General features: G+C 43.2%; 1 protein-coding gene across 1 annotated transcript in view; it reads left to right on the top strand.

Annotated features, from left to right (window-relative positions):
• Positions 1-26889, top strand: part of LOC122805303 (pre-mRNA-processing factor 39-like) — a 1105266-nt gene that overhangs the window by 521358 nt on the left and 557019 nt on the right. The gene's annotated exons all lie outside the window — the stretch shown is intronic.

The raw sequence follows: 26889 nt of genomic DNA, 5'->3' as shown, positions 1-26889 counted from the left end.
TACATTATTAATTTCATCTAGAAATTCACCTCATCAGAAATCATTCTGGCCATCCTGATCATCTGTCCCTTTACAATGTTCTTTTTAAGTTGATAGGTGGTCACTATCAAAATGCAAATAATCATTAGAATAATGTTCTTTTCTAAATATATTTGACCTATAACATTTATTACAATAGTCTTTGCGTAGTTTTATATCTAAAAAGTGTATTTCTTCTCTCCCTATTTGATGAGTAAATTGTAAAAATGTAGTAGTATGATTGATGTAATAAATGAATTCCTTCACTGTGTCATATGATCCAGTCCATAGGACAAAAATATCATCCAAAAAGCGAAAATACTTGGCAGTATATTGGCTATATTCTGAATTAAAAACATATTTACTCTCCCAGAACAACATTATGATATTTGCATATATGGGGGCGCATGCAGATCCCATAGCAACCCCTCTTTTTGATGGTAAGAGTCACCCTCAAAATACACATAATTGTGTTTTAATATCAATTCCATGCTTTCCAAAACTTTTCTAAATTCCTCAGCTGGTAAGAGATTCATTTCAAGTAACATTTTCTCAAACCATTCTAGACCTAGAATTTGAGGTATAACAGAAAACAAATCCTTCACATCAATAGTGATGAATATAATTTCATCCGTGTTAATACTCTCCCCAATTTTCTGCAAAAAATCCCACAAATCCACTAAAATATGATCATATTTATTATAACATTTCTTAACTTTAGTGTCAACATAAATGGCCAAAGGCTGAGTTTTAGATCCTTGTGATGACACTATAGGTCTCATAGGTGGGTTGTGTAAGGATTTGTGTGTTTTTGGTATACCCGGTTTTGGTATCTTTAAAAAATATATACAATTCTATGTCTATCATTCCTGTAAGAAGATTATCTTCTAATATTAAGCCTATTTTTCTATATGAAATATTAATTTCATTCCTAGTTACCAAACAATGTTCCTCATTATCCAAAATGTCTTTCATCTTCTTAATATAATCCCATCTATCCATTAGTATCACCCCTCCCCCTTATCAGGTTTCATCACCCGAATCTTGTCATTACTCTTCAAATCATTGAGTAGTTGCATCTCAACCTTTGTCAGATTTTATTTCCATTATTATATTAATTATGAACCTTATTAACATCACATTTCTCAAAATTCTAAATTTCATGTTGAAGGGGGGGATTGTAAGTACTATGTCTGGTTAGTGAATTTACTTTATCCTGGGTTACTCTTATCTTTATACATATGTTTAAAATTCAATTTACGTGTGAATATCTTTATATCCAATATTATATTTTCAATTCTAGGTTTAACAGGAACGAAGGTAAAACCTTTTATAAATAAGTTAAAATTCTCATTAATAGACATATCAGTATAATTAAAAATGTTAAAATTATTAAAAGTGTTGATAATAGTGACCTGTTGTTCTTGTTCTTCTGGTGTAAACTCTAACTTTATTGTCCCCTATTGTATCTTGATCCGAATCTATACCTAAATCTCCTATCTGTATGTTCTCCCCATTTGTTGTACATTGTTGTTCATTGTAGCCTGTGCATATGATGATTGCTGAGTCCGATTCCTCAGCCTCTCTGATCTCCTCGGATTGTCCATCTCTAAAGGGACATTTGTTCTAACATTATTTCCATCTTCATTAGTGTAAGAAAATTGTTCATGCCTATATTGACTATAATCATATAGTCCTCGCTTCCCATATCTATTCTGTCCAACATATATGTTGTTCCTATTATTCCTATCTTGTCTACGAGTATAAGGGGCCTTATTCTGCACATAACTTTTAACTTTGTTTTCACCATGGTAAGCCAAACCCTTTTCATGTTCATACAAATCTTTCAAACTTCCTTAGTTTCCTATTAATGTTGGTGTTGGTAGCATAATCAGTGTCATAAAATAAATATGTTTATATTCATCTGCGGAGAACAATAGATCAGTATTAATTTCGTTGTATAATTTATCAATTTCTTTTTTTAGTTTGTTCCATTATTTCAGTATTTTGTTTCATCATTAACTTCAACATTGCTAGCCCACAGTCGTTAAGAATATCACAGATACTTTGAAAAAACATTGTCTCCATTAATATTGTTTGGAAATTTATTTAATCTTAACCCTTTAGGTACTATCTTTTCTTTCAAACATTTATCAAAGTACCAATTCTCAAATGTAAGGGATTTATATTTAAGTAACAAAGTTTTAAAAATCTTACATTTGTCTTTATATGTCAAACAGTTCTCTTGTTCATCCAATTTTCCTTTTGTATTCGGCTGAAACGATTTGTTTAACCACGAGTTAAAATCAATATACTTATAAGATCTATGACATGCTGTCCCACTTGTTCTTTGTTTACATTGGAATTAGAAATAAAATGTCCATGCCAGTCATTCACTCTCCTGTGAGCGTTGTCCGATGCAGTCTCTCCTCCTGCCAAAGCGTTGCAGGCTTCTGACGTCATTCGTGTTACAGCATTCCCTCTCGGACTACTCTGTGCACAGGGGATGTCATTAGCGGAACCAGTAGAAGTAATATCAGTTTGTGAGTGGGTTTGTATAACCCTCAAAAGTTCGTTTAGCATAGTACTATTATCCATTTACTCGGGTGAGACGCCTCGTAACCGGAACAGCAATAGTTGACGACTGGTAACCAAAAACACACAAGTTGCCTAACACAACTCTACCCAAATGTAATGACTGCAGCAGTGAAACACAAAGAACATAGTACAGTTGTGTACACTTGCCATAAATGTAGATTTTCGAGTGTATTCACTGTTGCAGTCCATGTTACCTGCCTGCCATCCCCCTTTCATTCTGGAGTTTCTTTTCTTCTCTATCTTCTGCAACCTATGTGGTGTATTTGCTTGTAGATGAAGGTAAAGTTTATATTGATGTGTGTGTGTGTGTGAGTGTGTGTGTGTGTGTGTGTGTGTGTGTATATATATCTATACATTTGCTACCTTTTTGGGGGCACTTGACATCTGGGGCAAGAAAAACTAAAGAAAATGGCGTCTGCTGCTTGTTTTATACCCCTGACGTCATGGAAGAGGAGACCGCAACCGACACAGGACCCAAGACTTTGGAATTCAGGCCGACTGAGGGCAACCTGCCAGCAGATTACCCAAATGTGTAATGACTGCAACAGTGAATACACTTGAACATCTACATTTATGGTAAGTGTACACAACTGTACTTTTCTTCTCGTTCCCTTCAATCCCAAATGGTTAAAATGGCTAATGACCTTTTGACTCTTATTAGGGGTTCACAGCCTCCTCCTCCTAAAAGGCATAGGGATGTTTCTCCTGAGGCTTTGTCTTTTTCTGGTTCAGATTCCTCTGGCATTTCTGCTGTTGAAGAGGAAGTTTCTCAGGCTTATTCTTTTTTTGAGGATTCAGATGCAGAGGAGTCCATCCCTTCTGCTTCCCCCCCCCCCAGAGGATTTCTGTTTTGGTAATACTTTGTGTGCTCTCAGGGAGCATTTTAAATGAGGAAAGTCAGGATTCTCCCCAATCTAAGAAAAGGTTTAGGGAGTTTTTGGATTTGCCTCAGCATAAACTTCTGGCTATTCCCCCAGTGTTGGGAAGTGGTTGTTTTTCTGGAAAATTCCTTGACTCCAAATTCAGTTCCTCCTGCTCCCAGGAAACCTGACCGGTACTATAGAGTCCCTGATTCTCGTCCGTTTCTTTTCAGAAATCCATTGGCTGATCCAGAGGTTATTTCTCAAGGCCCTAAAGGAGTGAAGGCCACCGTTACCAAAACTCCTGTTCTCTCTGACAGGGAATCTAGATAGGTGGGGTAAAAAAGTTTATTTACTCTTGCTATTAGGTCTACTAATTGTCTTTTTCATATGCTGAAGTACCAGCAGCACACCTTGGAGGCTATTAAGTCTAGGATAGGAAGTGTGCCTCTTTTGGCAGAGAGTAAGGATATGCAGGATTTGCTGAATTCTGCCAGTCTTGTCAATAAACATTCTTTACATTGTGGTTTTGACATTCTAGAGGCCTCCTGCAGGGCTACAGCTACTGGATCTGTTATCAGAAGGCACACTTGGCTCAGGGTACAACCCCTACCAGAGCCTGTCAAGGCTAAGCTTTCAGATCTACCTTTGCATAAGGACAGTCTCTCTTTTGGCAAGAAAGCAGAGGAAGTGTTCAAGAAGATGGTGGATAAGGTCAAGTCTATGCTAACTGTTAGGGATTTTCTGAAAGTTCAACCTCTTCTCTTTATTGGGAATTAGCTTTCTAAGAGTTGGATGTTTCCTGGTACCAGCAGACAGCCGTTGTAGGACTAGAGGTTACAAATCTTCTAGTGGACAGGTGGCTACCCCTCAAAGGTCTAAGTGTTGGCAAGCTTCCTCTTCCAAGGAGTGAAGTTCTAAGCCTACATCTCCATCTAAACACACTCAATGACTTTATCCAGCTTCTGCCTGTGCTTGCCTGCCTGGAGAGGCTTTTAGGGGGAAGGTTGGCCCTTTTTGCAAATGTCTGGGCCACTATCACGGACTACAAAGGTACTCAGAACTGTATCCCTAGGGCACGAGTTTTTCCACACCTTTCCAGTTCCCAAAGGATTCCCAGACGCTCCTCCATAGCCAAGGGCAGAAGTAGAAAAACAAATTTTGTCTGTTTCGTCTGGGAGCAATAGAATCGGTTCCTGCTCAGTTGGTAGGCCAGGGTTTCTACTCCAGACTTTTCCTAGTTCCAAAAAAAGGAGACGCCTGGCATCCTATCCTAGATCTATCCATTCTGAACTTTTTTGGTAATTTCAAAGTTCAAAATGCTCACTTTGCATCAGTTGCTACCAATGTTAGAAAGGATTCCTGGCTGGGAACCTTGGATCTCAAAGAAGCTTATCTGCACATCCCTATCAGGGAAAGTTGCAGGCAAATACCTTCGTTTCAGGATGGGGAAGTAACATTACCAATTCTCTTCGCTGCCCTTTGGCTTATCTGCTGCTCCCAGAGTTTTCACAAAGTGCCTGGCTGCAGTTATTGCTTTTTGCAGGCAGAGGAAAATTCAGATTTATCCATACTTGGGCGACAGTCTAATTCGAGCAAATTGTCAGGAACAGCTGTTAAAGGATCTAGAATTTCTAAAGACTCTTCTCTCTTCCCTGGGTTACACTCTCAACGAGGGAAAAAATCAAAAATGGTGCCATCCAAGGAGATAACATTCCTGGGAGCGAGTCTGAACACAGCCACCCAGATATATCTCACCCAGGAGAAGCAGACCACTCTTTCAGTTTACTTCAAGGGCTTGGCAAGCCTGTCCCAGCTCCCTGCAAGGAAATACATCCAAGCTCTGGGATACATGGCCTCTTGCATTCTCATGATTCCATATGCAAGACTGCATATGAGGAAATTGCAGTGGTACCTCAAGAACGTTTGTTGTCGACACACAGGACCTGGATATGATGATTCCTCTGCTTCTATCTCTGCAGACAAGAGTTTCTATGGTGGGCAACAGCCTGTCTACAAAACACAGGCATGCCTTTTTGCCCACCTCCTGCCACTCAAGTTCTTACCACAGACTCATCGGACTATGCCTGGGGAGCTCACCTGCTTGGCAGATGCATACAGGGATGTTGGAATGCCCAGCAAATGCAACTGCACATAAATATGAAGAAGTTGATAGCAGTTCAGCAGGCCTTACTAGCTTTCAGCATCTTCTTTCTCCAGGAACCCTGCTTGTCAGGGCAGACACCACCACAGTCATGTGGTACATCAACAAGCAGGCAGGGATGCTTTCTTACCGCCTGTACAGGCAGAGCATGAGTCTCTGGTCCATAGCAGCATCCCTGGGTCTGCATCTCCGAGCTCAGTTTTTTCCAGGAAGGCTCAATGTTTTGACAGACCAGTTGAGCAGACAAACCCTGGCTCCTCACGAGTGGCAGCTGAACAGAGCAGTCTTTCACAGCATCATTCAACATTGGGGCACACCTCAGGTGATCTTTTCTCCTCCCCAGACAACAATTTTCTACCTCTTTTTTGCACGCAACAGAATCGCAGCAGAGCCTGGAAAGTGGATGCTCTGTCCTTCCCTTGGACGTTGCTGTCAGTTTATGCCTTCCCTCCTCTTTCTCTTCTTCCCAGAGAATTATTGAAGATCAGGGACGAAAGACCAAGGACTATTCTCATAACTCCGGACTGGCCCAGACAGTGTTGGTATACATTGCTTCGCAGTCTCTCCAAATTTCCTTCTTGGCATCTTCCTCTGAAGCCAGGTCTTTTGGTTCAGGAAGGGGGAAACATTCTACATCCTCATCTTCAGTCTCTCCATTTGACAGCATGACTCGTTGTATGACTCCATCCTTTTCTTCCCTTTCCCGTGGTTGACGTGCTGAGGGAGGCCAGGCGGCACTAGGAAGTCCTACGCTGGCAAATGGGAAAGATTCTCTCATTGGATGCAGGCTAGAGGGGAATCTTCTTCTCAGCCTACCCTTCCTTTTATCCTGGAATACCTGACTGATTTGCTTCAGGGTGTTTTTCTTTTTCCTCTGTCAAGATCCATGCTTCAGCCATTTCTGCTCACTGTTCTTTTGAGCAACTCATTTTCTCTCGTACCGTAATGCAAATGTTTCTCAGAGGTGCTTGCAACTTAAAACCTCCCAGAAGGGCACCTACTCCAGCCTGGGATCTTAATTTTGTTCTGGAGAAACTCACTATTCCTCCTTTTGAGCCAGCTGCCACTGTGGATTTAAAGTTTCTCTCTTGGGAAGACTGCCTTCCTCTTGGCTATAACTTCAGCATGAGGGTTTCGGAGCTGCAAGCTTTGATGGCTGTGGAGCCTTTTCTTATTTTCCATATAGATAGGGTCTCTCTGAGAACCAACCCACACTTTCCTAATCCTCGAAATAGAGGTGAAAGGATCCTACCTTCTCTTGATGTGCACAGACAGCTTAGGATTTACCTGGACAGGACTAAAGACATTCGGAAATCAGCACAGCTACTGGTCAGTTTTGCCCCTGGAGCCCAGGGCAAGGCTGTTTCTAAGCAAACCATTTCTAAGTGGATTGTACATTGCATTACTTTTTGTGATTCCATTCATGGCAAGGTCCTTCCTCAAGGGGTTAGGACCCACTCAACTAGAGCAGCTTCCACTTCTGCAGCCTTTTTTAGGGGTGTCCCTACTAAAAATATTTTTGAGGCTGCCACATGGTCTTCTGTTCACACTTTCACAAAGCATTATAATTTGCTTTTGTTTTCCAGAGCCAGGGCAGGGTTTGCCACTGTTGTTCTGCAGGGCATTATCTCCAACCCTTGATTCTGTTGGTTCCTCCTCCCTTTTCTCTGGGCTTTGGTGATCAACCCATTAGTTAGGACTGCAACAGTGAAACATGATGAACATAGTACAGCTGTGTGCACTTACCATAAATGTAGATGTTAGTGTATTCAGTGTTGCAGTCCTGTTTTCCCTCCCTCCTTCCCCCCATTTTTTGTCCTCTCCTATTCTCTTTTCCTAAGGTACAGGCTAAATTTGATATTTGTCAAAATTTGTTTTTGGTTTAAGCCTGGTTTCTGGGTGCTTCTGACTGTTCTGGCAAGAAAGACTGAGGAAGTGATGTCAGCTGCCTCCTTTTGTATCGGACGTCCTGACGTCCTTTACAACCGCCGACGTCATATTTACTTACCTTTGGTATTCTAGCCGATCAAGGGATACTGGGAGCCGGATAACCCATTAGCTAGGACGGCAACAGTGAATACACTCTTAACATATACATTTATGGTAAGTGTACACAACTGTACCTTTCATGTCTACGTTGCTGTCCGGTCCTTTATATGTAGTTGCAAATGTGTTTACATTTAATATTTTTACTTGTATAGGGGAACGTAGCACTGTAATGTTGTAGATTCATACAGTGGTTTGGACATCAGTGGCTTATTGGTTTTCAAATATATTTACAGTGGGCACATATGCTTATATACTTTGGCACGTGTAAGAGGTGGTATTGTCCCTTTATGTACGCTATTTCATATTTTTTTTGTTTTTTTATATATCGATATATATTAAGTGCTATACATTACTGAATTGCGATGTTCTTCATTCCACATTGCTGCAGTCCTAACTATTGGGTAGTCCGCTGTCCCAGTCGGCCCGAATACCAAAGTATATGGCTGACGTCGGTCAAGGCGCATTAGTCTGACGTCAGGGTACTAATGCGCATGACCGACGTCATATCCTCAGTCTTTTTTGCCGCATGGTCCGATGCAGAAGCAGTTTTGCGAGTGCAGGTTGGCGTTCTGAAATTTTCTGAAGTCGGAGTTTCAGACCGAATCAAAGTTGGCTAAATACCCCGTTGGGGAATATTTTGGTTTTTTCTTGCCTCAGTATTTAACCGGATGTCAGAAAAAGTGAATAACTGTATTTCTTGTGGGAAACAGATACCTCATAGGGATTACCATACCTTGTGTATACCTTGTTTAGGGCCTGAGCACGGCGTTGTTGGATGCGCTCTTGTGCTAGATTTAACAAACGCACTATTAAGAGAAGGTTAGACTGTGCCAGGTTAGTTTTGGGAAGCGTTGTAATTATAAAATGCCGCCGGATGCTCCGGCGCCGCTAAATCCAAAAAGCGCAAGGACAAAGCAGCAAAGTCTAGAGTGGAAGAACCGGCAGTCCCAGACGTCGGTTCTTTAGAAGGCTCAGTGGAGCCGGAGGTTCTGCCAGGAGTTTCTTTGGAGTCTCAGGGAGAGACTTTACTGTTACAGGATGTGTCCTCTCAGGAGGTAGGCCAGGCTGAAGGGGCTTCTCAGGTGGCTGTTCTTCCCTCTCTTCCTAAGGTGGTTAGAACCTCCCCTTCTGTTTCCAAGGCTTCTTTGAGAGGCAGGCCAGGTTTAAATTCAGTGGGGGTTTCTCCTAGCTCTTCAGGATCTTTGCCTAAGAAACATATGCTTAAAATGGCAGAGGATTTGATTACTATGATTAGAGGTTCTATGCCACCTCCTGATAAGAGGCCTAGGGTGGAACCTGAGTTTGAGAGTTTTGAGCAGTGTTCGAGGCTTCTGAGTCTTGGCTGAAGACTTGCAGGAGTATCCTCCTTATTCTGATTCTGATGTGGATGATTCTACTCCTTCAGCTTCTCCTCCTGAGGATTTTTCATTTTCAGAGACTCTGCATTCCATGAGGGAGCATTTTAAATGGGAGGGTCAAGATTTCTCTGATTCCAGGAAGAGGCTTAGGGAATTCTTGTTTTTACCCCAGCATAGGCCTTTAGCTATACCTCCTGTTCTGAATGTGGTGGAAGATGTTTTTGCAGAGGCTTCCCTGAACCCTGATTCTTTGCCTCCTGCCCCAGTTAAACCGGATAGGTACTATAGGGTGCCTGAAGCTCATAAGTATCTTTTTAAGAGTCCTAGGGCAGACCCGGAAACGGTCTCTCAGGGGCCTAAAGGTGTTAAGGCTTCTGTTGTTAAAAATCCTGTTCCTCCTGATAAAGAGGCAAGGGCTTTGGATAGATGGGGAAAGAAAGTGTATACTTCTTCCACTTTAGCCATGAGGGCGTTGAATTGCCAGTTTCACATGTTAAAATATCAAAATTATCGCCTTTCACAATTGAAGTCTAAGGTGGATGCTCTGGCGGAAGGTATTGAGTGTAAAGAGTTGCAGGATTTAGTTCATGTGTCTGAACAGGTGGGTAAGCATTCCTTGCAATGTGGTTTTGATGCTGTGCAGGCCTCCTCGAGGGTGGCTGCCACTGGTTCTGTTCTTCGAGGCACGCCTGGTTGAGGGATCAGAATTTAGCTGAGCATGTTAAGACAAGGATTTTGGATGCTCCTTTACAGTCTGACGTGTTGTTTGGTTCGCCTGTGGAAGCAGTTTTAAAGAAAATGGAGGACAAGGCTAAGTCTATGCAAACTGTTGAAGATTTTTGCAGGTGCAGCCTCCAAGTTTAGTAGAAATTGGCCTACTAAGGGATGGACATATCCTGCTTATGATTCCCAGTCTAGGGGTAGGTCTAGGCGTGGTAGGGGCAGAGCTCAAGGTTCTTTTAGGCCTAGAACAGGGAGTTCACCTGCTCAGACTTCTGGTGAGGGCAGGGGTCAGTCCTTTCGTAAACAGACCCAATGACCTGCCTTTTCAGCTGCCAGTGCGTTCTCGCCTGGCAGCACCTTTGGGAGGAAGGTTGGCTCTTTTCAAAGAAAATTGGGATTTAATTACCCAAGACAGATGGGTTTTGGATATCATTCACCACGGTTACAGGTTTTATTTCCATACCTTGCCTCCTTTCAAAGGCATGCCAGACATTCCTCCTCTGCAAAGAAAAGAGGCTCACAAGCAAATTTCTCTGTTACTCCAAATAGGGGCCATTCAGCCAGTTCCTGTGCCAGAAAGGGGCCTAGGATTTTATTCTCGCCTGTTCCTAGTACCAAAGAAGGGGAACACATGGAGACCAATTTTGGATTTATCTATCCTCAACACTTATCTGGACATTCCCAAGTTCAAAATGTTGACGTTACAACAGCTTTTACCTCTGCTGGGCAAAGATCACTGGATGGTAACTCTAGATCTCAAGGAGGCTTACCTTCATGTGCCTATAATAAGTTGCAGGAAGTATCTGCGTTTTCGAGCTGGAAATTCCCATTATCAGTTCTCTGCATTGCCCTTTGGCAGTATTCACAAAGGTTCTGGCTCCAGTGATAGCTTACTTCAGGCTAAAAGGAATTCAAATCTATCCTTACTTGGACGACTGCCTGATTCTGGCTCAAGAAAAGGAAGACCTTTTACAGCATTTGGAATATGTGATAGCAGTGCTAAGATGCCTAGGGTATTCTGTGAACGAAATAAAGTCCAGTCTAGTACCCTCTCAAGACATGTGCTTTCTGGGTGTGAGACTGAATACAGCAGCCCAGATGGCCTTTTTAACCCCGGACAAACAAAAGAATCTTTCCATTTACTTCCACCAACTATCTCTTCAGTCCGGGCTGACTGCAAGGACAGTCCTTCAAGCCTTAGGGTTCATGGCATCTTGTATTCTGGTGCTTCCCAATGCCAAACTGCATATGAGGAAGCTGCAATGGTATCTCAAAAATGTATGGACACAGCACTGCCAGGATTTGGACACTGTCATTCAAATAATACCTTGCATTCAACAGGAATTTTTGTGGTGGGCTTAGGAATGTCACCTAAACAAGGGACTCTCTGTGACCCGGCCAGAGGCGAGTCAGATTCTCACGACAGATGCCTCTGACATTGCTTGGGGAGCTCATCTAAATGGAAAGTGGATACAAGACAAGTGGCCAGCCAGACTACAGCATCTACATATCAACATGAAGGAGATGTTAGCAGTCCAGTTTGCATTAATGGCTTTCAAGGAGTTACTTCTTCCAGGGCAGGTGTTGATTCTAACAGACAACACAACTGTCATGTGGTACATCAACAAACAAGGGGGAACACATTCTTACCCGTTGTGCAGGCAAGCAATGATTTTATGGGAGACTGCGCTCAGCTTGCAACTAACTCTTCAGGCAAGGTTTCTGCCGGGAGCACAGAACTCCTTAGCAGATGTGTTAAGCAGACAAATCATGGATCCCCACAGTGGAAACTGGATCTTCATGTATTTCGAAATTGACAGTGTCATGGGGAACTCCAGACATAGATCTGTTCGCTTCTCCACTAAACCACCAGCTGCCAAAGTTTTGCACAAAGAGGTTTCATCACACAGCTTGGAAAGTGGATGCTCTTTCTTTCAGTTGGAAAAATCTTCATGTGTATGCCTTTCCACCTCTGCCTCTTCTCCCAAAGGTGCTCCTAAAGGTCAGACAAGACATGCCAAGGATGATTTTAATAGCTCCAGATTGGCCTCGGCAACACTGGTACCCATTACTGAGGAGTTTGGTAAGGAAGCCTCCATGGCCTTTACCATTGATTCCACACCTGTTGTCTCAGAGGGATGGTCACCTGCTCAATGTCAAGCTTCACTCTCTTCATCTAACAGCCTGGCATATTCTGTTTTGAAACACAGCAGGTCTCAACTTCCTCAACAAGTTTTAAATGTGATTATGGAAGCCAGAAGACCTAGTACTAGGAAAGTGTACGCAGAAAAATGGAAGAGATTTTTATTTTGGAGTGCAGCAAAGAATTTGGAGATTTCTGAGCCTAATTTGAGTGTGGCTCTTCAATATCTTACTGAGTTATTAGACAAAGGTTTGTCTTTCTCTCCCATTAAGATTCATGCTGCAGCAATTTCAGCTCACTATGATTGTGACCCACCATTGTTTTCGCATCCTTTGTTCAAGCAATTTCTTAGAGGGGCAAAGAATATAAGACCCCAGAGAGCTCCTACTCCTGCTTGGGATCTCAATTTTGTGTTGGAGAAACTTACTCTACAACCTTTTGAGCCTGCGGCTACTGCTGAATTGTAATACTTGTCATGGAAGACTGCTTTTTTGTTGGCCATTTCTTCTGCAAGAAGGGTTTCTGAATTGCAGGCCCTTATGGCGGTGGAGCCTTTTTTGATTTTCCATAAGGATAGGGTATCATTACGTACTAATCCTTCTTTTATGCCTAAGGTGGTTTCTAGTGTGGCTTTAAACCAAACTATTCATTTGCCTACTTTCTATGCAGATCCCCAAAATAAGGGGGAAAAGATTTTGCACACTTTAGATGTACACAGGCAGTTGCGTTATTATTTAAGCAGGACCAAGGATTTTAGGCAGTCTCAGCAGTTGTTTGTTTCTTTTGCTTTGAGTTCTCAGGGCAAGCCTGTGTCAAAACAAACTATTTCTAAGTGGATTGGGTTTTGCATTGCATTTTGTTATTCCCATCATGGCAAGGAGATTCCAGCTGGGATTAGGCCTCATTCCACTAGGGCTACTGCCACTTCAACAGCATTTCTAAGGGGGGTGGCAACTAAGGATATTTTGGAGGCAGCTACTTGGAGTTCAGTGCATACTTTCTCTAAGCATTACCACCTTCCTCTCTACTCTAAATCTAGGGCTGGTTTTGCCACAGCTATTTTGCAAGGCATGTTGACAGCTCCTGCTTCCTTATGATTTGCCAGCCTCCCTTACCTCTGCTTTGGGATTCTACCCAATAGTTAGGACTGCAGCAATGTGGAATGAAGAACATAGTACAGTTTTGTACCTACCATAAATGTAGATGTTCGAGGATCCACATTGCTGCAGTCCAATTTACCCTCCCTCCTTCCCCTCTGTGTTTAGGGGTGGTTGTGTGGGTGAGGTTATACTCTTGTAATTTTGTATATATTGTACATATTTTTGGTGCAGGAGTGTTTGGTGTTTTTGGTTTTGGCCTTGTCTTTTTAGGGTCTTCTGACATCTGGGGCAAGAAAAGACTGAGGATATGACGCCGGTCATGCGCATTAGTACCCTGACGTCCTGACGTCAGACTAATGCGCCTTGACCGACGTCAGCCATATACTTTGGTATTCGGGCCGACTGGTACAGCGGACTACCCAATAGTTAGGACTGCAGCAATGTGGATCCTCGAACATCTACATTTATGGTAGGTACAAAACTGTACTTTTTGGGGGCTGTAGCATTACACAGACGCCAGTTTTTAGTGTCTTATTGACAACTGCAATTTTTGAAGGTGTTTATATAGGGGCTGCTGCTATTCTTTATCTGACTGTGATCTTTTGTTTTTTTACATGTAGGACTGTACCTGATGTAGTATGTTGTATACAAACAAAATAAGCACACTTGTGTGCGATTAGCTACACTCTTTGTTCTACTGTGATGTCTTTTTTGTAATTTTTGATTTTTTTTTTTTTTTTTTTGCTGTATCCTTATATCGTTGGTTTGTGTTAACAAACTGATTTAATTTGGGTTATCCCCATAATATTAGTTTGTGGTTACATATATATGTTCTTTTGGGAGATGTTTTTACTATTTACTGTTTTGAGCTAAATTTCTTATTAACATCATCACCATTATTAGGGGATAGACCTGGACTAGTCACACAAACTATGCATCTCAGCAAGATTTTGCAAGGACTCTCAGCATACAGATGATTTGGGAGTATTTGTATTGGGGGCAAATATCGGCACAAATGACGCATCTAATCTGGATGAGCCAAGTAGCATTGCATCTCCATTTTTCATAAGTAACCAAAAGCATGCACACACAAGGACAAATGTCTGGCATTTAAAATTGCTTAAGGCATATCAGGCTAAGGGGGGCTCACCAAGGGGTCTTGGGGTTAAAATTCATCCACTAGTTGCTAATATAGGTGAGGAACTATCAGAACAATGGGCTCTTGCCCAAGAGAGAGCATCTATGAGCTTTGTGGATGCACTAACATCTTATTATGAAAGGTACATCGACCGATGCATTTTGGCGGTGGCAGCAGTTTGTGAAGAAACTAAGAAATATGAAGGACAGTAATGCTATACCTCTTGTTTGAACCAACTTAGTAAAGATTTATTGATTTTTGGAAAAACAGCTGAAAGAAAAGAAAATGCATAAATTTAAGAGATATGGGAGACTACCAAAAAGGTGTAAACCCTTTGGATCAACTAAGAATGTTTAAATTTGGTAACTTGGATAAAAAAAAAAAACCTTTAAGAGGAAAAGACCCAAGTCTCTGTCCTTAAATTAAGAACACCCCAGAGTGGTACATCAGGAGAGGATTCATCCTGCTGTTACGGATTCAGATATGCATCGCACTCATCCCCCCCCCCCCCCAATTCTGAAACGTAGCTATTTGGATGAACCTTTACAGTTAAACCACTTGGGGAAGGTAGAAAACACAGGCCAGGTGGCCGTTGTAGAAATGTTACTCAAGATCATGGTACAGAAATAAATGTTGAAAATGTGTTGAATATTTCATCTACACCATTATCTCAGGATGATATACAAGTACTAAATAAAGGCTTCAATTTTGTACCTGGCTTTTGTCCCAGAGGATTCTTTTGCCAAGGATATTGTTTCCTTTTGCCATTTATTGAATTTAAGATTGCACTTTGATTCTGGTCCAGCTGCTGGGGCGATAGTTCATTTAAATTTCATAAGTCTACAGTCATGCCCCCTATGTATCATAATGTTTTTATGTCTCAGAATAGTGTTCTCAAAGATGTACATTTTCAAAGAATCTGGCATTTTGGCTAATGTCTCAGAGATTGAACAGTAGGTGGTATTGAACCTTCAGAATAAAAAGTTATTTTACCAGCAGATAAGGGTGAGGCTGTGATAGTGATGGATTGGGTCAGGTATCATGGGGAAGCCGAATGGCAGCTTAACGATGGCCATTACTACATGTATATTATGCCTTTGGACCCATTTCATAGGTTCAAACAAGAAATTGATGAATTTCTCCGTGATGCTAGAGAAGAAGGGATCATTACTAATTCAGACTTGCATCATTTGATGGTATCCCGACCCTTGTAACCAATGTCTATTACCAAAAATTCAGAAGAGTTTAGAAAACCCACCTGGTAGGCCAATTGTTTCTGAGAGGGGTTCACTTACTGAACCACTCTCCCAGTTTTTAACCAAATATCTAAAGCCTTTGTTAAAATGTGTGAGATCTTGAATACAGGATACCATGGAATGTTTGCATATCATTCTTGACATGTAGTTAGAACCTGATTGGTTACTATCTACTCTCGATGCAATTGTTATGCACCAACATTCCCCACTGGGCAGGATTGCAGGCTTTACAATATTGGCTAGATGGATCTGAATTATATCCACCTAGGCTCAATACCTTCCTTGTTTGCCTAGCAGAACATGTACTCAATAAAAACATTTTCTACGATCATGGCAGATGCTTTTGGCAATTGCAAGGTAGTGCTATAGGGGCTTCTTTTGCCCCTTTTTATGCTGATTTGTTTATGGCCTTTGTGGAACAACAATTGATTTATGATTCTTCACATAATATATATCTGGTGGAGATTGACATATGGAGACGGTATCTTGACTGATGTTCATGTTTCACTGTTGCAGTCATTACATTTGGGTAATCTGCTGACAGGTTGCCCTCGGTCGGCCTGATTAACAAAGTCTTGGGTCCTGCGTCGGTTGCTGTCCCTTCTTCCATGACGTCAGGTCGTCAGGGGTATAAAACATGCAGCCGACGTCATTACATCAGGCTTTCTTGCCACGCTGTGCCCGAAGCAGAAGCAGTTCGCAAGTCGGTCTGCCGACTCCAGAAATTTTCGTTTTCAAGTTTCAGATCTGAAGTCTTCAGCTAAAAAACTACGTACCCCATTGGGGAAACTTTTTCTTGCTCTAAACCGATGTCAGTAAAAGTTAAATTGCATTACTTGTGGGAAGTAAATACCGCATAAGGATTTTCATTTGTACTGTATTCCTTGCCTAGGCCCTGACCACAACGTTCCTTACTCTCGGTTTTGTGCTTTATTTAATCAACGCACTATCAAATGTCTGTACGATGTCCTTCAAGGATGCATCTGCAGTCATCACATATGGATTGTCCTGCCTCGGGCAGCCCTTCGGTCGGCCGGATTCCAAAGTCTGGGTCTGGCGTCGGCTGATGTCGCATTTTCCCCGACGTCAGAGCGCCTGGGGTACAAAAGCATCCGCCAACGCCATCTTCCCCAGTCTTTCTTGCCGCGTGGTGCCCGAAGCAGAAGCAGTTCGCAAGTGCCAGTCGGCCAGCTCCTGTAATTCAGCTACCGAAGACTTCAAAAAGCTAAGTACCCCGTTGGGGACTCTTTCTTGCCTCAGCCAATGTCAGATAAAGTTAATAATTGTTTGACTTGTGGGAAGCAAATACCTCATAAGGATTTCCACTCTTACTGCCTCCCCTGCCTAGGCCCAGACCACGACGTCTCGGCCTGTTCAGCCTGTGCTTCCTTCAACCGATGCACTCTTAGACGTCGGGCGGAGTTTGCAGAGGAATTCTTTGGGGCTAGTTTCTCGTATAAGATGCCGCCGGAGACTCCAGCTTCGCATTTAGTTAAACGGAAGGACAAGGACCGACACACGCGGACCGTGGTTTCGGCTGAAACCACGGCAAGGCCTACCGCGAGTGTCTCTGTCTCGGCTGAAACAGAGTCCTTGGTACTTCCAATTTCAGAAACCGTTCAACCAGCTACCTCTGTCTCGGAGGCCCCGGCCGAGTCTTATTGAATTACCAACAGAAACTGGTGTCCTGGAACCTTCCGACACCATTCCTTCAGACAAATCTACACCAGCACGTGGTGCAGCCAGGCCTCCTGCATCCATGTCCATTAAGGCTTTCTCCAGGGCTAAAGCTGCTAAACTTTCTAAAGCTTTGCCTCCCAAGGTTATCCCTCAGGGGCCCTCTACTGGATCACAAATTCTAAGCTTAGCAGAGGATCTCATCTCCTTAATTAGGGGCTCTCAACCTCATCCGGACAGGGGCTCTCAACCTCCTCCAGACAAAAGACTCAGGGTTGATCCCTCTGATCCACACTCCTCAGATGAGGCCTCTGATGGCTCTACTCTCTCGGACCACCAGGAGGAGGCTTATTCGGCCTACGAGGATTCTGATGCAGAGGAATCTATTCCCTCGGCCTCCCCTCTTGAAGAGTTTTCCTTTGGTGAGACACTACACTCCATGAGAGAGCATTTCCAATGGCAGGGCCAGGAATTCTCTGATTCCAGGAAAAGATTAAGGACCTTTTTACATTTACCTCAGCATAGGCCTTTAGCTATTCCTCCTGTTTTGAATGTCATTGATGATGTGTATTCTGACTCTAGCACAACCCCTGATTCTCTTCCTCCGGCTTCTGCCAAACCCGATAGGTACTACAGGCTCCCGGACTCGCATCTTTACCTTTACAAGGCCCACTCCGCAGATCCAGAAACTATTTCCCAGGGCCCAAAAGGGGTTGCAGCTGCCACTGCTAAAAATCCTCTCCCTTCTGAAAGGGAGTCCAGAGATTTAGAGAGATGGGGCAAAAAAGTGTATACTTCTGCTACTCTTTCTATGAGGGCATTAAATTGTCAATTTCATATGATACAGTACCAAGAGTATTTGTTAGATGAATTGCATAAAAAACTGTCTTCACCTGACCCCCTAGACCGCAAGTCACTTCAGGATCTGGTACATAACTCTCAGCAGGTTAGCAACCATTTCTTGCAATGTGGTTATGATGCATTGGAAGCTTCATGTAGGTCAGCTATGACTGGTGCAGTCACACGTAGGCATGCTTGGCTGAAGGAACAATCTCTGCCAGACCATGTTAAAGCAAAGCTGCTAGATGCCCCACTGGAAAAGCAAAAGTTATTTGGCTCCACGGCTCAGGAGGTCCTAAAGAAATTTGAAGAAAAAGCAAAATCAGTACAGTCAGTCAAAGATTTTCTCCAAGTACAGCCGCCTAGATTCAGCAGGAATTGGCCTTCCAAGAATTGGTCCTTTCCAGACACAGAGAGATTTCAGAGAGGCAAGAACAGGCGTGCCAGAGGTAGAGGGCAAGCTAGAGGCTCCTACAGAGGACGTCAATGGCAGCCTCCCAACCAGAGAGGTAATGCAGGACCTTCAACTGCTGCACAAGGACAGGCTCAATGACTTTACCTTGACACCGCCAACCAGGGCTCAATTGGAAGCACCCTTGGGCGGAAAGCTTTCTTTATTTTCAGAAAATTGGCACAGTATTACAAGGGACAAATGGACACTACAAATAATAGACAAAGGATACAGGATCCATTTCCACACATTACCAAAAAGAAAGGGCATGCCAGACCTGCCACAGAATCAAAGGGCAGAGGCTTTGAAACAAATTTCCAGCTTAATGCAAATGAAAGCTATAGAAAAAGTTCCTCTCTCAGAACAAGGCCAAGGATTTTATTCAAGACTATTCCTTGTTCCAAGAAAAGAAAAACAATGGAGGCCTATTCTCTACTTGTCCGCACTTATCTCATTGTACCAAAGTTCAAAATGCTGACTCTACAGCAGCTCCTTCCCATGCTGGGCAAGGGGTCTTGGCTGGTAACTCTAGACCTCAAGGAGGCATACCTGCATGTCCCTATCAGACAAAGTTGCAGAAGACACCTCAGATTTCTTGCAGGGTCAGAGCATTATCAATTCTCAGCATTGCCCTTTGGCTTATCTACTGCGCCCAGAGTATTCACGAAATGCCTGGCATCAGTAATTGCACACTGCAGACTTCAGGGGATGCAAATATACCCATATCTGGACGACTGCCTAATAAAAGCGGACAGCAAACAAACTTTGGTAAAACACTTGAATTATGCCATTCACCTACTTCAGGCCTTGGGATATACAGTCATCTTTCACAAATCAAGACTTGTTCCATCCCAAAGAATAACCTTTCTGGGTGCAGATCTAGATACAACCACCCAAATGGCCTTCCTTACAGAAGAAAAACAAAGTCAACTACCAGATTACTTCAAAAATCTGACAAGACAAACCCAGCTGACAGCAAGGAAAATCCTGCAAGCCCTGGGTTACATGGCTTCTTGCATACTTCTGATTCCGCAAGCAAGACTACATATGAGGAAACTACAATGGTACCTAAGGAGTTTATGGACTCAGCACAGTCACAGCCTGGAAACCTTGATACCACTCATTCCATGCCTTCAAAAGGAATTTCTGTGGTGGGCTCAAGCAAGCCAGTCAAACAGGGGTCTGCCTTTCAGCAAACCAATAGCCAGCCAAACCATTACAACAGACGCTTCAGACCGCGGATGGGGAGCGCACATGGAGGGAAGATGCATTCAAGGTCTATGGACACAACAAGAGCTACTCATGCACATAAACCAAAAGGAAATGCTGGCAGTGATACATGCAGTCGAAGCCTTCAAACCCTTTCTGCATCATGGCCATCTGTTAATAAGGACAGACAACACCACGGTTATATGGTACATAAACAAGCAAGGAGGCACCCATTCCTATCCTCTTTGCAGGCTGGCAATGAATCTATGGGAACTTTCCCTGAAACTCAATATACAGCTACAATCCCAGTTTGTGCCAGGAAAAGACAATATACTGGCGGACAGCTTAAGCAGAAACATAATGGATGCACATGAATGGATGCTGCGCCCAGACATCTTTCTACAGCTAACACAATCATGGGGGAAACCGGACTTAAATCTTTTTGCCTCCCCCCACAATCATCAACTGAAGAAATTCTGCTCAAGGACATACCACCCACAAGCATGGAAAGTGGACGCCCTTTCTTTTAGCTGGAGAACTCTAACAGTGTAAGCATTTCCACCTCTCGCATTAATGACCAAGGTTTTACTAAAGATCAGGACAGAGCAGTCAAAGGTGATTCTGATAGCTCCGGACTGGCCAAGACAGCACTGGTATCCACTATTAAAGAGCATGTCATGTACGAAACCATGGCCTCTTCCTCTATGGCCACTGTTACTGTCACAACACAATTACAAGACTCTGCATCCCAACCTGAAAACCTTGCAACTAACAGCCTGGAAAATACCTTGACTCCTCCTCAGGACAAGCTATCCCAGAGAGTGAAAGATATTATTATGGAAGCTCAACGGCCTTCCACAAGAAAGGCATATTCAGCAAAATGGAAAAGATTTCACATTTGGAACACCACAAAGGGCCTAAATGCAACACTGATGAGCATGGCACATATCCTGGAATACTTGGCAGAAATGTTCCACAATGGTCTGTCTTACTCTTCCATTAAAATACATGCTTCAGCAATTTCAGCAGAGTACAATATAGATCCGCCTGTCTTCTCTCATCCTCTCCTAAGCCAGTTTCTAAGAGGAATCAAAAACATCAATCCTCCAAGGAAACCACCTCTACCTACTTGGGACCTTAACTTCATATTGGAAAAACTAACACTGCCTCCCTTTGAACCAGCAGCATCTGCAGAACTACAGTTCCTGTCTTGGAAGACTGCTTTCCTTCTGGCCATAACCTCAGCAAGAAGAGTATCTGAATTACAGGCCCTTATGGCAGTACAGCCTTTTCTTATTTTTCATCAGGACAGAGTTTCACTAAGAACCAATCCTACATTTATGCCAAAGGTGGTATCCAGGGTTTCACTAAATCAAGCTATTCATTTACCTACCTTCTTCCCAAATCCACAAAACAAAGGGGAGAAACTTCTGCACACTCTGGACATACACAGGCAGTCGCGCTACTACTTGGACAGAACTAAAGGTTACAGAAAAACTGACCAGCTGTTGGTAGCATATGCTGCTGGTACACAAGGAAAAGCAATTTCCAAACAAACAATTTCAAAATGGATAGGGAATTGCATTCGTTTCTGTTACTCCTTTCATGGAAAAACTGTGCCAACTAACATTAGACCTCATTCCACGAGAGCCACAGCCACCTCCACAGCCTTCTTAAGAGGGGTGGCTACCAAGGACATTTTAGAAGCTGCTAAATGGAGCTCCGTGCATACATTTGCCAAGCATTACAATTTACCTTTATATTCCAGATCCAGAGCAGGCTTTGCTATGGCAGTCCTGCAGGGCATTTTAGCTACACCATCCTTTTCATAGTTCCTCCACCCCCAGATTGGCTATGGTATTCTACCCATATGTGATGACTGCAGATGCATCCCTGAAGGACATAGTACAGTTTTGTACCTACCATAAATGTAGATGTCCGATAGGTATGCATCTGCAGTCAGGTTTACCCTCCCTCCTTCCCCTCTGTGGTATTACTTGGGTACTTACCCCTCTAATAGCTAGCTGGGGGGATCTATTATGGTGTATTTGTTTTTTATATTATTGTGCATGTTTGGATTTTTAAATGCATCTCTCCAAATTTAGCCTTCCTTGGAGGGCACCTGGTATCTGGGGCAAGAAAAACTGAGGAAGATGGCGGCGGATGCTTTTGTACCCCAGGCGCTCTGACGTCTGGGAAAATGCGGCATCAGCCGACACCGGACCCAGACTTTGGAATCTGGCCGACTGAAGGGCTGCCCGAGGCAGGACAACCCATATGTGATGACTGCAGATGCATACCTATCGGACATCTACATTTATGGTAGGTACAAAACTGTACTTTTTTGCTTCTAAATGTTTTGGCTCACGCTTTAATTATCCAGAAATGTTGTCTGTTAGCAATCAGACTACTTGAATACCTAAAAAAAAATGCAAAGAAAAAGACAGACAGGCCGTTGACGGCCAAAACTGCCGACGACGCTTCTCCTAAGCCAGTCGCCAGTACTCAGTGAGGTGCTTTCGCAGCCCCTGATACCCGCTACTTCTGATTCGCAGGCCTCTACTGATACCCATTCGGAGTACGGTTGTCGCAAGATGCTTCAAATATGGAACTCGCGGATGTCTCTACCTTGGATGGGTCCAGAGCCGCTGTGCAGGCACCGGCTTATGAGGGTGTTTTCAGGCCTACAGATTTGTATATTAGACCGACGCCATCTTCAAAACTAAGGCCAAAATCTCGACCTACGCCTAAAAACAGATGCCTGGGCAGCATGTGCAGGCCCCTATGCCTAAAACACAAATAATCAAAATGGCTGAAGATTTAATTACTCTGATCAGGGCTAGCCAAACCCCCCTTCTAAGAGGCCTAGGCAAGATATTGATTATGAATCTTCTGAACAGGATTCTATTTCTTCTGACTCTTCTAATGAACATGAATTGTCTATAATTACTTATGAGGACTCTGCAGAAGATTCCATTCCTTCTTCCCCCTGAGGATTTTTCTTTTGGGGGAACGTTACATACTTTAAGGGAACATTTCCACTGGGAAAGTCAGGATTTCTCTGAATCTAAAAAGAGACTTACGGATTTTTTTCTTCCTCCTCAGCATAGGCCTTTGGCTATACCTCCTGTTCTAGACATTGTTGATGTTTTTTTCAGAATCTAGTATGGCTCCTGATTCTCTGCCTCCGGCTCCTTGTAAGCCAGACAGATACTACAGGGTTCCTGACTCCCACAAATTCCCTTTCAAAAATCCTGTTGCAGATCCTGAAACAATTTCTCGTGGTCCTAAGGGCATTAAGGCTTCTACTGCTAAAAATCCTACCCCTTCTGATAGAGATTCCAGGGCTCTGGATAGATGGGATAAGAAGGTTTACACTTCTGCAACCTCGGCAATCAGGGCTTTAAACTGTCAATTTCATATGCTAAAATGTCAACAGCATATCATGGGACTGCTTAAACAGAAAATGTTAATTTCTGTATGTGTGTAAAACAAAGATTTACAGGATTTATTGCATTCAGCTGAACAAGTTGAAAAACATACTTTGCAATGTGGTTTTGATTCTTTGGAAGCCTCTTGTAGGGCTGCTGTAGCTGTGTCTGTGCTAAGAAGGCATGCTTGGCTCAAAGAGCAAAACCTGCCTGATATTGTTAAAGCAAAATTGTTGGATGCTCCTTTACAACAGGACTGTCTCTTTGATAATAAGGCTGAAGAAGTTTTAAAAAAGATGGACGATAAAGCTAAATCTATGCAATCTGTGCAGGATTTCTTACAAGTGCAACTTCCAAGATTTAGTAGGCACTGGCCTACTAAGAACTGGTCCTTTCCAGTTCCTTCCAGAGTCACTCGGGTCAAACCCAGATATTCCAAAGGCTCCAGGTTTCAGTCACAAGGGACTTTCAGAACAAAACAATGGGGTGCCTCCTCTTTCAACTCTGGAAACAACAGGACACCTCCCTATGGTAAGCAGTCTCAATGACTTCCCTTTACACTTACCAAGCACTTACCTTTTAGCCGCCCCTTTGGGGGGAAACTGGCTCTTCATGCAAGAAACTGGCAACTTATAACCCAGGACAAGTGGGTTTTAAATATAGTATCCCAGGGATACAGATTTCATTTCCACATGTTGCCAATTCCGAACGGATGGCCAGGCCTGCCCCCAAATCAGTGGGCAGAGGCCCAGAAACAAGTACTTTCCTCATGAGCATGGGGGCTATTCAACCAGTACCAGAAGAGGAAAAGGGACAATTCTATTCAAGACTTTTCCTGGTACCCAGAAAAGACGAATCATGGCGTCCAATTCTGGACTTAACTACTCTAAACACCTTTCTGGACATTCCAAAATTCAAGATGCTGACTCTTCACCAATTACTTCCTATGCTAAGCAAAGATGCCTGGTTGGCAACTCTAGATTTAAAAGAGGCTTACCTGCATATCCCAATCAGGGAATCTTGCAGAAGATACCTCCGCTTCAAAGCAGGCTACTTGCATTACCAGTTCTCTGCACTGCCTTTGGCTTATCTACTGCGCCCAGGGTCTTTGCAAAGTGCCTGGCTCCAGTAATTGCATTTTGCAGGCAAAGCAATATTCAGATATATCCATACATGGACAGTTGTCTAATTCGGGCAGAAAAGGATACTCTTCTAAACTATCTGGCGTTTGTAAAAAGGGCTCCAACTTGTCTAGGGTACACTAAACGAAAAGAAATCACAATTGGTACCCTCTCAAAAAATTTCATTCCTGGGTGCAAGCTTGAATACAACTGCCCAAGTGACTCTTCTTACACCAGAGAAGCAAATTCATTTGGTGACTTACTTCAAACAGGTGGCCACAAAAACCCTGCTTTCTGCAAGGCAAATACTGCAAGCTTTGGGTTTCATGGCCTCCTACATTCTTCTAATTCCATATGCAAGACTGTATATGAGGAAACTGGTACTTAAAAAGACTATGGGATCAGCATTGTCACAGCCTGGAAACAATGATTCCTGTCATACCTTGTCTGCAACTAGAGTTCCTATGGTGGGCAGAGGCCACCAAAAAAGGGACTGGCATTCCCACCACCCTTGCCACCCAAACCCTAACTACAGATGCATCAGACTATGCTTGGGGGGCACATCTGGCAGGGAAGTGCATTCAGGGCAAAAGGAGCCCAAATCAAATGCACCTTCATACCAATCAAAAAGAAATGCTAGCTGTACAGAATGCACTGACAGCCTTCAAGGACTACCTTCATCCAGGACAACTAATGATAGACAGACAGCACCATGATTATGTGGTACATAAACGAGCAGGGGGTACACACTCCTGCCCCCTTTGCAGACTAGCCATGGCATCGTGGAACACGGCCTTGACCTATCAAGTACAACTACAAGCTCAATTCCTGCCAGGAAAGCCGAATAACTCTGGCAGACGAACTAAGCAGAAATCTCATGGACCCACACAAATGGAAAATGGAACCACGGATTTTCAACATGTTGACACGCAAATGGGGGCGCCCAGACATAGTTCTGGGGTGAGGCAAAAAGATCCATCAGTTGGACAAATTTTGCACAAGAACTCATTACAAAAGAGCCTGGAAAGTGGATGCTAAGTCTATGCTTTTCTCTCTCTGCTTCTGCTCTCCCAAGTTCTACTAAAAGTCAAACAGGGCAAACCAAAAATGATTTTGATTGCTCCAGACTGGCCTCGCCAACACTGGTACCCCCTCCTGCGCAATGTCACACCGTCCACCGTGGCACCAGCCTCAGACACCTTACTTTACTGTCTCAGCAGAACAATCAAATTCTGCACACACAGCTCCAAACTTTGAATCTTGCAGCATGGCTAATCACCTAAATTCACCATTAGCATCCCTCAGCAAACCTGTGATGGATGTCATTTTGGAGGTGAGGAGGCCTAGCACTAGAAAATCTTATGCTGACAAATGGAAAAGATTCTGTGCCTGGAATCAGTTTCAAGTGATAAACAGCAGTGCCCAACATTCCTCAGATTTTTCAATACTTAACTGAGGGGCTTCACAAGGGCCTGTCCTTTTCTTCCATAAAAATCCATGCCTCGGCCATTTCAGCTCATTACAGCATACAACCTCCCCTCTTCTGTCATCCTCTGCTAAAGCAGTATCTCAGAGGGGCCAAAAACTTAAGACCACACAGGAGAGCTCCAACCCCTGCCTGGGACCTCCATTTTGTATTGGAAAAGCTCATTATCCCTCCTTTCGAGCCAGCTGCTACTGCAGACTTAAAATTTCTCTCCTGGAAAACAGCTTTCCTTTTAGCTGTCATTTCAGCTAGAAGGATTTCCGAATTACAGGCTCTTATGGCTGTGGAGCCTTTCATCATTTTTCATGCGGACAGGGTATCTCTCAGGACCAATCCATCCTTCATGCCTAAGGTGGTATCCAGTGTGGCTCTTAATCAGACCATTCATTTGCCAACTTTCTTTCCCAATCCACAGAACAAGGGGGAGCAGATTCTGCATTCATTGGATGTACACAGACAACTTAGATTTTACTTAAACAGGACAAAATCTCAAAGAAAATCTGAACAACTGCCGGTGGCATTTGCTACAGGGGCAGAGGGAAAGGCTGTTTCGAAGCAGACCATTTCCAAATGGATAAGCCATTGTATTCGTCTCTGCTATATGTACCATGGAAAAAATATCCTCCAGGGGATCAGATCCCATTCCACCAGGGCTGCATCTACTTCTACAGCCTTTCTCAGAGGTGTTCCTACCAGGGACATTCTAGAAGTTGCTACCTGGAGCGCTCAGTTCATACGTTCACCAAACATTACCATTTACCTCTTTTCTCTAAATCCAGAGCTGGCTTTACAACTGCTGTCCTGCAGGGCCTTATAGCTGCTCCTAATGTTATATAATTCCCTCCACCCACCCATAGCTTTTGAAATCTACCCAAATGTAATGACTGCAACAGTGAAAAACGAAGAACATATTTCAGTTGTGCACACTTACCATAAATGTAGATGTTAAAGTGTATTCACTGTTGCAGTTATGGTTACCCTCCCTCCAGCCCCCTATTTTTCTCTGGCTATACCTCTACTTTCTTTCACTATGCTTAATAGCCCTTTTGGTGTATTTGCTTTTGGGATTGGATTTTTTTGTGTTTTTAATTTTATTTGCTCCCCATTTGGGGGGCACCTGACATCTGGGCAAGAAAAACTGATGTAATGGCGTCGGCTGCATGTTTTATACCCCTGACGTTATGGAAGAAGGGACAGCAACCAATGCAGGACCCAAGACTTTGTTAATCAGGCCGACTGAGGGCTAACCTGCAAGCAGATAACCCAA

Source organism: Protopterus annectens, chromosome 6.part1, assembly GCF_019279795.1.
Source record: "Protopterus annectens isolate FY-2018-M chromosome 6.part1, PAN1.0, whole genome shotgun sequence".
Taxonomy (NCBI): domain Eukaryota; kingdom Metazoa; phylum Chordata; order Ceratodontiformes; family Protopteridae; genus Protopterus; species Protopterus annectens.
This window is presented reverse-complemented; position numbering and strand designations above follow the sequence as displayed.